Source organism: Arachis hypogaea, chromosome 9, assembly GCF_003086295.3.
Source record: "Arachis hypogaea cultivar Tifrunner chromosome 9, arahy.Tifrunner.gnm2.J5K5, whole genome shotgun sequence".
NCBI classification, from domain to species: Eukaryota; Viridiplantae; Streptophyta; class Magnoliopsida; order Fabales; family Fabaceae; genus Arachis; species Arachis hypogaea.
In genome coordinates this window covers 88,391,612-88,400,199 of record NC_092044.1, presented here as the reverse complement: position 1 = coordinate 88,400,199, position 8,588 = coordinate 88,391,612, and the positions used below count along the sequence as shown (strand labels likewise).

Below are 8,588 nucleotides of genomic sequence, written 5' to 3'. Positions count from 1 at the left end.
AGACTTCTATATTTGCGAAGATCCTTTGTTCTCGGGGCTATGTTTTGGTTTATATGTTTTGCTTAGATACTTTTACCTCCATTAAATAATACAAACTATGATGACTCCTCTTATAGGAGATTTTGGAGAATAGGTTTTATGTATTTGTGTCCCTTTGGGTTTCCTTTGGGGTTTTCCTTATTTTTATCATATGTATATATTGCTATGCTCGGACCGGTTATCTTCGCAGCCGGATCTTGAGTCTTGATATTCCTGTTTTTGACACTCCTTTGTATATATATAATCACGCGTTGGTTATCCTTGTTCGTTACGTTATCAATCGGAGTGTTGCGCTTTGAGTTGCGATTTTTGTTTACCCCTTTTTCTACAAAGGCTCCTAGTTATAATCAATCATTCATACTACTACACGTACTAAATTTTTATTTTAGAGGTCGTAATACCTTGCCATCTCTGAATTATGACTTAAGCATAAGACTCTGTATGGTAGGGTGTTACACTTTTCTTTTTATTTTTTTCGCAAATTTTTTTTCTGCAAGCTTTTGCTTTTTCTTGCTTCAAGAATCAATTTTCATAATTTTTCAGATTGTCAATAACATTCTCTTTGTTCATCATTCTTTCAAGAGCCAACAATTTTAACATTCATAAACAACAAGATCAAAATTATGCACTATTCAAGCATTCATTCAGAAAACAAAAAGTTTTGTCACCACATCAATATAATTAAACTAAATTCAAGGAAAATTTTCAAAATTTATGTACTTCTTGTTCTTTTGAATTCAAAACAATTTTCATTTAAGAGATGTGAAGGATTAATGGAATTATTCATAGCTTTAAGACATAGTTACTAACTACTAATGATCATGAAATAGAGACACAAAATATAGATAAACATATAACATAAAAAACCGAAAAACAGAGAGATAAGAACAAGGAAGTTAAGGAATGAGTCCACCTTAGTAAGGGTGGCGCCTTTTGAAGGTCCAATGGTGCTTTTTAAGCTCCTTTATGTCTCTTCCTTGCTTCTGTTGTATGATCCCTAGTGATTTTGGTCTTCCTACCCTTAGTTGCTTCCAATAATTATGTGGAGGAACATGCATCCCCTGAGGTATCTCAGGGATTTCCTGATGAGGGAATTTCTCATGCTCTCTTGATGTGCAGTCAAATGCTCTTCTACTGAGTTATGGACCCTTGAGATGAATATTTTCATCTCCCATGACTCAGAGGTGGAAGCTTTTGTCTTCTCTTTTCTCTTCTCTTTTTTTTCTCTTTTATTTTTTTTGAGGTTTCTATGGCCTTAGGTGCCATCAATGGTTATGGAAAAGCAAGAAAAGCAAAAAAGCTATGCTTTTACCACACCAAACTTAGAATGTTGCCCGCCCTTAAGCAAAAGAAGAAAGAATAGAAGAAGGAGAAGAAGATATGGGGGAGAGGGAGAGATGTTTGTCTTTTGGCCATGTAGGGTGGGTTTGGGTGGGAAGGATGGATGGATGTGAGTGGTGAAGAGATGATGGGGAAGAGGGATTAAGGTGATTGGGGAAGAAGGGAGAAGGTGAGTTGAGGTAGGTGGGGATCCTGTGGGGTCCACAGATCCTGAGGTGTTAAGGATTTACATCCCTACACCAATTAGGCATGTAAAACGCCTTTGCATACAAGTCTGGCGTTTAAATACCGAGGTGATGCATGTTCTGGGCGTTCAACGCCCATGTGCAGCATGTTTCTGGCGTTGAACGCCAGTTCCATGCTTGTTTCTGGTCTGGCGTTGAACGCCAGCCAAATGCTCCTTACTGGCGTTTAAACGCCAGTAAGTCCTTCCTCCAGGGTTTTTTCTTCTGCTATCTTTGATTCTGTTTTTAATTTTAATATTTTTTTGTGACTCCACATGATCATGAACCTACTAAAACACAAAATAACAATAAAAATAAAATTAGATAAATAAAAATTGGGTTGCCTCCCAACAAGCGCTTCTTTAATGTCAATAGCTTGATAGTGGGCTCTCATGGAGCCACAAAGGTGATCAGGTCAAAGTTGTGGACTCCCAACACCAAACTTAGAGTTTGGATATGGGGGTTCAACACCAAACTTAGAGTTTGGTTGTGGCCTCCCAACTCCAAACTTAGAGTTTGATTGTGGGGGATCTGTTTGACTCTGTATTGAGAGAAGCTTTGCATGCTTACTCTCCCTTGTTACAGAAGGATAGTCGTGTGCCTTAAACACAAGGTAGTCCCCATTCAATTGAAGGACTAATTCTCCTCTGTTAACATCTATCACAGCTTCTGCTATGGCTAGGAAAGGTCTTCCAAGGATGATGCATTCATCTTCCTCCTTCTTAGTGTCTAAGATTATAAAATCAGCAGGAATGTAAAGGCCTTTAACCTTTACCAACACGTCCTCTACTGATCCATAAGCTTGTCTTACTGACTTGTCTGCCAATTGTAATGAGACTAAGGCAGGCTGTACCTCAATGATCTCCAGCTTCTCCATTACTAAGAGTGGCATAAGATTTATGCCTGACCCTAGGTCACACAGAGCTTTTTCAAAGGTCATGGTGCCTATGGTACAGGGTATTAAGAATTTCCCAGGATCTTGTTTCTTTTGAGGTAGAGTTTGCTGAACCCATGTATCAAGTTCACTAATGAGCAAGGGAGGTTCACCTTCCCAAGTCTCATTACCAAATAACTTGGCATTCAGCTTCATGATGGCTCCTAGATATTGAGCAACTTGCTCTCCAGTTACATCTTCATCCTCTTCAGAGGAAGAATAATCTTCAGAGCTCATGAATGGCAGAAGGAGATTTAATGGAATCTTTATGGTCTCTATATGAGCCTCAGATTCCTTTAAGTCCTCAATAGGGAACTCCTTCTTATTTGAGAGACGTCCCAGGAGGTCTTCCTCACTAGGATTTTTGTCCTTCTCCTCCCTTGTGCATTCGGCCATATTGATTACATCAATGGCCTTGCACTCTCCTTTTGGATTTTCTTCTGTATTGCTTGGGAGAATACTGGGAGGAGTTTCAGTGACTTTCTTACTCAGCTGGCCCACTTGTGCCTCCAAATTTCTGATGGAGGATCTTGTTTCACTCATGAAACTTAAAGTGGGCTTAGACAGATCAGAGACTATGTTTGATAAGTTAGAGGGGCTCTGTTCAGAATTCTCTGTCTGTTGCTAAGATGATGGAAAAGGCTTGTTATTGCTTAGCCTATTTCTTCCACCATTATTAAAGCCTTGTTGAGGCTTTTGTTGATCCTTCCATGAGAAATTTGGATGATTTCTCCATGATGAATTATAGGTGTTTCCATAAGGTTCACCCATGTAATTAACCTCTGCCATTGCAGGGTTTTCAGGATCATAAGCTTCTTCAGAAGATGCCTCTTTAGTACTGTTGGATGCATTTTGCCATCCATTCAGACTTTGAGAGATCATGTTGACTTGCTGAGTCAACACTTTGTTCTGAGCCAATATGGCATTCAGAGCATCAATCTCAAGAACTCCCTTCCTCTGAGACATCCCACTATTCATGGAATTCCTCTTAGAAGTGTAAATGAATTGGTTATTTACAACCATGTCAATAAGTTCTTGAGCTTTTGCAGGCGTTTTCTTTAAGTAAATGGATCCACCTGCAGAATGGTCCAATGACATTTTGGAAAACTCAGATAGACCATAATAGAATATATCTAATATGGTCCATTCTGAAAACATGTCAGAAGGACACTTTTTGGTCATCTGCTTGTATCTTTCCCAAGCTTCATAGAGGGATTCACCATTTTTTTGCTTGAAGGTTTGAACATCCACTCTAAGCTTGCTCAGCTTTTGAGGAGGAAATAATTTATCCAAGAAGGCCGTGACCAGCTTATCCCAGGAGTCCAGGCTATCTTTAGGTTGTGATTCCAACCATGTTCTAGCTCTGTCTCTTATAGCAAAAGGGAAAAGCATGAGCCTGTAGACTTCAGGATCTACTCCATTCGTCTTTACAGTCTCACAAATCTGCAAGAACTCAGTTAAAAACTGGTAAGGATCTTCAGATGGAAGTCCATGAAACTTGCAGTTCTATTGCATTAGAGCAACTAATTGAGGTTTCAGCTCAAAATTGTTTGCTCCAATGACCGGAATGGAGATGCTTCTTCCATCAAATTTGGACTTTGGTTTAGTGAAATCACCTAGCGTTCTCCTTGCATTATTGTTGTTGGGTTCGGCTGCCATCTCCTTCTCTTGTTCGAAAATTTCAGAAAGGTTGTCTCTGGATTGTTGTAATTTAGCTTCTCTTAGTTTCCTCTTCAGAGTCCTTTCAGGTTCAGGACCAGCTTCAACAAGAGTGTCTTTTTCCTTGTTCCTGCTCATATGAAAGAGAAGAGAAAAAGAAAAGGAAGAAGAATCCTCTATATCTGGACAAAGAGGATCCTTATTATTAGTAGAAGAAGAAAGGAATAAAAGTGGAGAATCCAATCACAAGGGTATGGATAGAGGCAGTGATTGGAGATGAAGAGAGGTGAAGAAAAGTGTTAGTAAATAAATAAATACATAGAAGAAGAGAAGAGAGGGAGAATTCGAAAATAATTTTGAAAAAGTAGTTAATGATTTTCGAAAATTAAAGATAAGATATAATTAAAATTAAAATTTAAAACAATTAGTTAATTTAAAAAGAATTTTGAAAAAGGGATGAGATATTTTCGAAAATTAGAGAAGGAAAAGTAGTTAGGTGGTTTTGAAAAAGATAAAAAATAAACAAAAAGTCAAATAGTTAGTTGAAAAAGATATTAAAGTCAAATTTGAAAAGATAAGAAGATAAGAAGTTAGATAAGATATTTTGAAATCAAATTTTTGAAAAATATAAAATTTTGAAAAAGATATGATAAAAGATAAGATGAAAAAGATTTAAATTTTTAAAATTAAAATTAATTACTTAACTAACAAGAAACTAAAAGATATGATTCTAGAATTTAAAGATTGAACCTTTCTTAACAAGAAAGTAACAAACTTCAAATTTTTGAATCAATCACATTAATTGTCAGTGTAATTTCAAAAATTTGAAATAAAATTAAGAAAAAGATTTTGAAAATAATTTCAAAATTTTCGAAATTAATAAGATAAAAATAAAAAAGATTTGATTTTTGAAAAAGTTTTGAAAAGATAAGATTTTTGAAATTGAAAATTTGACTTGACTTGTAAGAAACAACTAATTTTTAAAATTTTTTGACCAAGTCAACCCAAAATTTCAAAAATTTAGAGGGAAATAAGGAAAATATATTTTTTATTTTTGAATTTTTAATGAGGAGAGAGAAAAACACAAACATGACCCAAAACATGAAAATTTTGGATCAAAACACATGATGCATGCAAGAACACTATGAATGTCAAGATGAACATCAAGAACACTTTGAAGATCATGATGAACATCAAGAACATAATTTTGAAAAATTTTTGATGCAAAGAAAACATGCAAGACACCAAACTTAGAAATCTTTAATGCATGGATACTAACAAACGAAAAATGCATATGATAAACAACAAAAAATACAAAACAAGAAAACATCAAGATCAAACAAGAAGGCTTACCAAGAACAACTTGAAGATCATGAAGAACACTTTGAATGCATGAAATTTTCGAAAAAATAATGCATAAATTTTAAAAACATGCAATTGACACCAAACTTAAAAATTGACTCAAGACTCAAACAAGAAACACAAAATATTTTTGGTTTTTATGATTTTATGATTTTTTTTGTAGTTTCTTTTTATTTGATTTTTTTTTTAGAAAAACATTTAGGAAAAAAGAAAATAAAAAATTCAAAATTTTTAATAAGAATTCCAAGAATCTTTCAATATTTGTCTAAAGCCCCAATCCAAGGGTTGGGCATGGCTGATGAGAGAACTTTTGTGTGGTCTAGAAATTTGCGGATAAATCCTCGTTGCAAGTAAAGTTTCTAAAACTTCAAAAATTCTTTCATACAAACGTTTTGGGTGTCACAAGTAACAAACCCCTTTAAAAATTGTTAACCGAGTATTCAAACCTCGGGTCGTCTTCTCAAGGAACTGCAAGGAGGTATGTTCTTATTATTGGCTATGGAGATTGTGAATTCAGGGTTTCAAGAATGAGGAATAAGTAATATAAATGGCAAGTAAAATAAATAGCAATTAGAATAAATAAATACTGTAAAGCAACTTTTGGCAAGATGAGAGAAATTAGAAGTCCAACTTAGTTATCCCTCTCAACAATAATGAAAGTTGTATCTTAATTCCACTTAGTTAACCTTTGAAGCAAAGGTAAGTCAAGAGACTAATTAGTTTGACCTTCAAATCCTAATTATTTCCTAAAAAAAATTGGGATTATTGAAGTTCAGTTCAATTAGCAAGATAACGATTATCACTTACGCTGAGTTTGATAACTGTTGAGTTACTGATTTCTTAACCAAGACCAAAAGGGGGAAAAAGTAAATTGCTGGGATAAAATATCTTCAGATCGGAAGCAATGGTAACGTAAATAAAAGCAAGCAATCATAAACTGAAAATACCTCAATTATCATTAATTCAAACAATAATCTGTGACATGGAATAATTCATAAATTAAATTATAAAAGTAAATAATTAACTCAAATTATGGAATAAATAAATAAAGTGAAAGGGAAGCTTAAAAACAAAGGAACATAAAAACCTGGATCGAGAGTCACTCCTAAAACTAGGAGATGTCCTAAATCCTAAATCCTTTAAGAGGAATCTAATCCTAATCCTAAGAGAGAGGAGAGAACCTCTCTCACTAAAACTAAATCATGGAAAAGTGAATTATGAGTGAATAATTATGAATGCATGCATTCCCCCACTCTATAGCCTCTAATCTGGGTGTTCTGGGCTGAAAACTGGGTCAAAAGCAGCTCAGAAATCACTCCCAGCGCTTTCTGGTCCATACAGGTCACGGAAGAGTGACGCGGAGGCGTCGTCCACGCGGCCGCGCGGATTGAGGTTCGCAGATGCGATGTGATCGCGTGATCCACGCGTTCGCATCACCTGGCATCAGGAAAGGTATGGCAAATTATATATCGTTGCGAAGCCCCGGACGTTAGCTTTCCAACGCAACTGGAACCATTACATTTGGACCTTGGCAGCTAAAGTTATAGCCATTTGAGTGAGAAGAGGTCAGGCTGGACAGCTTAGCCGTTTCTCCAACTTCTTGTATTCCTTCCACTTTTGCATGCTTCCTTTTCATCCTCTGAGTCATTCCTGCCTTGTAATCTCTAAAATCATTTAACACACATATAAAGGCATCTAATGGTAATAAGAGAGGACTTAACATAGGGAACTTAAGGCAAAAGAAGCATGTTTTCAATCAAAGCACATAATTAGGAAGGCAAATGTAAAACCATGTAAATAGTATGAATAAGTGGGTAAAGAGTTGATAAAAACCACTCAATTAAGCACAAGATAAACCATGGGTTTATCAACCTCCCCACACTTAAACATTAGCATGTCCTCATGCTAAGCTCAAGAGAAGCTATAAAGAGATGAAGAGGAATGATAGAATGTATGAGATGCAACCTATGAATGCAACTAAATGCAAAATGTTTCTACCTACTTGGTTAAAAATAGATAAATCTTTCAAGAACAGATATGAACTGGATTTCACTAATTTAAATCACAAAATACAATACAAATAACTTGCAAGAAGAAAATAGCTCATGAAAGCAGGGAACATAGAATTAGGCATTGAACCCTTACTGGTAGTGTATATCATTCTAACTCTCAAGTGTCTAGGGTCAATTCTCTCAATTTTCTACTAATCTTGCTTTCTATAGCTTGCTCTTCATCTAACAATCAACAGAAATTTAATGCACTAATACACAAATCAAGAGGTCTTTTAAGGGTTGTAATGGGGTTAGGGTCAAGGTAGGATTGTATTTGGCCAAGTGGACTAAAATCTGAATCCTTAATTAACATAAACTTTCCACCTAACTTAAGATAATCCATGTAATATAAAATCAATAACTACCCATTAACTGTGTTTACTACATATTTATGCATTCCAAGTTTTGAGTACAGTACATATGCATTGATACCAACACTTACTTTGGGGCATTTTGTCCCCTTTCACTTATTTTGCTCTCTTCTTTTTTTTATATATTATTTTTTTTTTCTCAATGCATATGATTGAATGCATGAACATGTCCTAAACATTTCTTTCACATTTTCAGAAAATTCTAACATTCTCAATTCTCAAACCAGATGTTTCCAAACCCTCTTTTCCCACACTTAATTCATGAGCACTTTCACTAGTCTAAGCTAACTAAGGATTCAAATTAAGGACGTTATTGTTTTTCGCTCAGAGTTAGTAATGTGCTAAAGTAAAGAACAAATGGGTGTATTAGGCTCAAATTGGTTTGTAAAGGATAATGGAAGGGAAGGCCATATGGGTATGTAAGCTCAGTGAAACAAGGCCTCAATCATATAAGTGCATGTATACATCAAATAATGGAAATATAGAATCAAGCAAGACAAAGATCACAATTTTAGAGAGAATAACACACACAAAAATAAAATATTGGTTGATAAAATGCAACCAATCAAATAGGCTCAAAATCTCACTGGTTTTGTGTGTTCAAGCT

General features: G+C 35.3%; 1 non-coding gene across 1 annotated transcript; it reads left to right on the top strand.

Moving 5' to 3' along the window:
• The first annotated feature begins 3,694 nt into the window (after positions 1 to 3,694).
• LOC112713711 (small nucleolar RNA R71) lies at positions 3,695 to 3,798 on the top strand. Its single transcript, XR_003158681.1, has one exon. It is a non-coding gene; the product is annotated as a small nucleolar RNA R71 (small nucleolar RNA).
• The last annotated feature ends 4,790 nt before the right edge of the window (positions 3,799 to 8,588 follow it).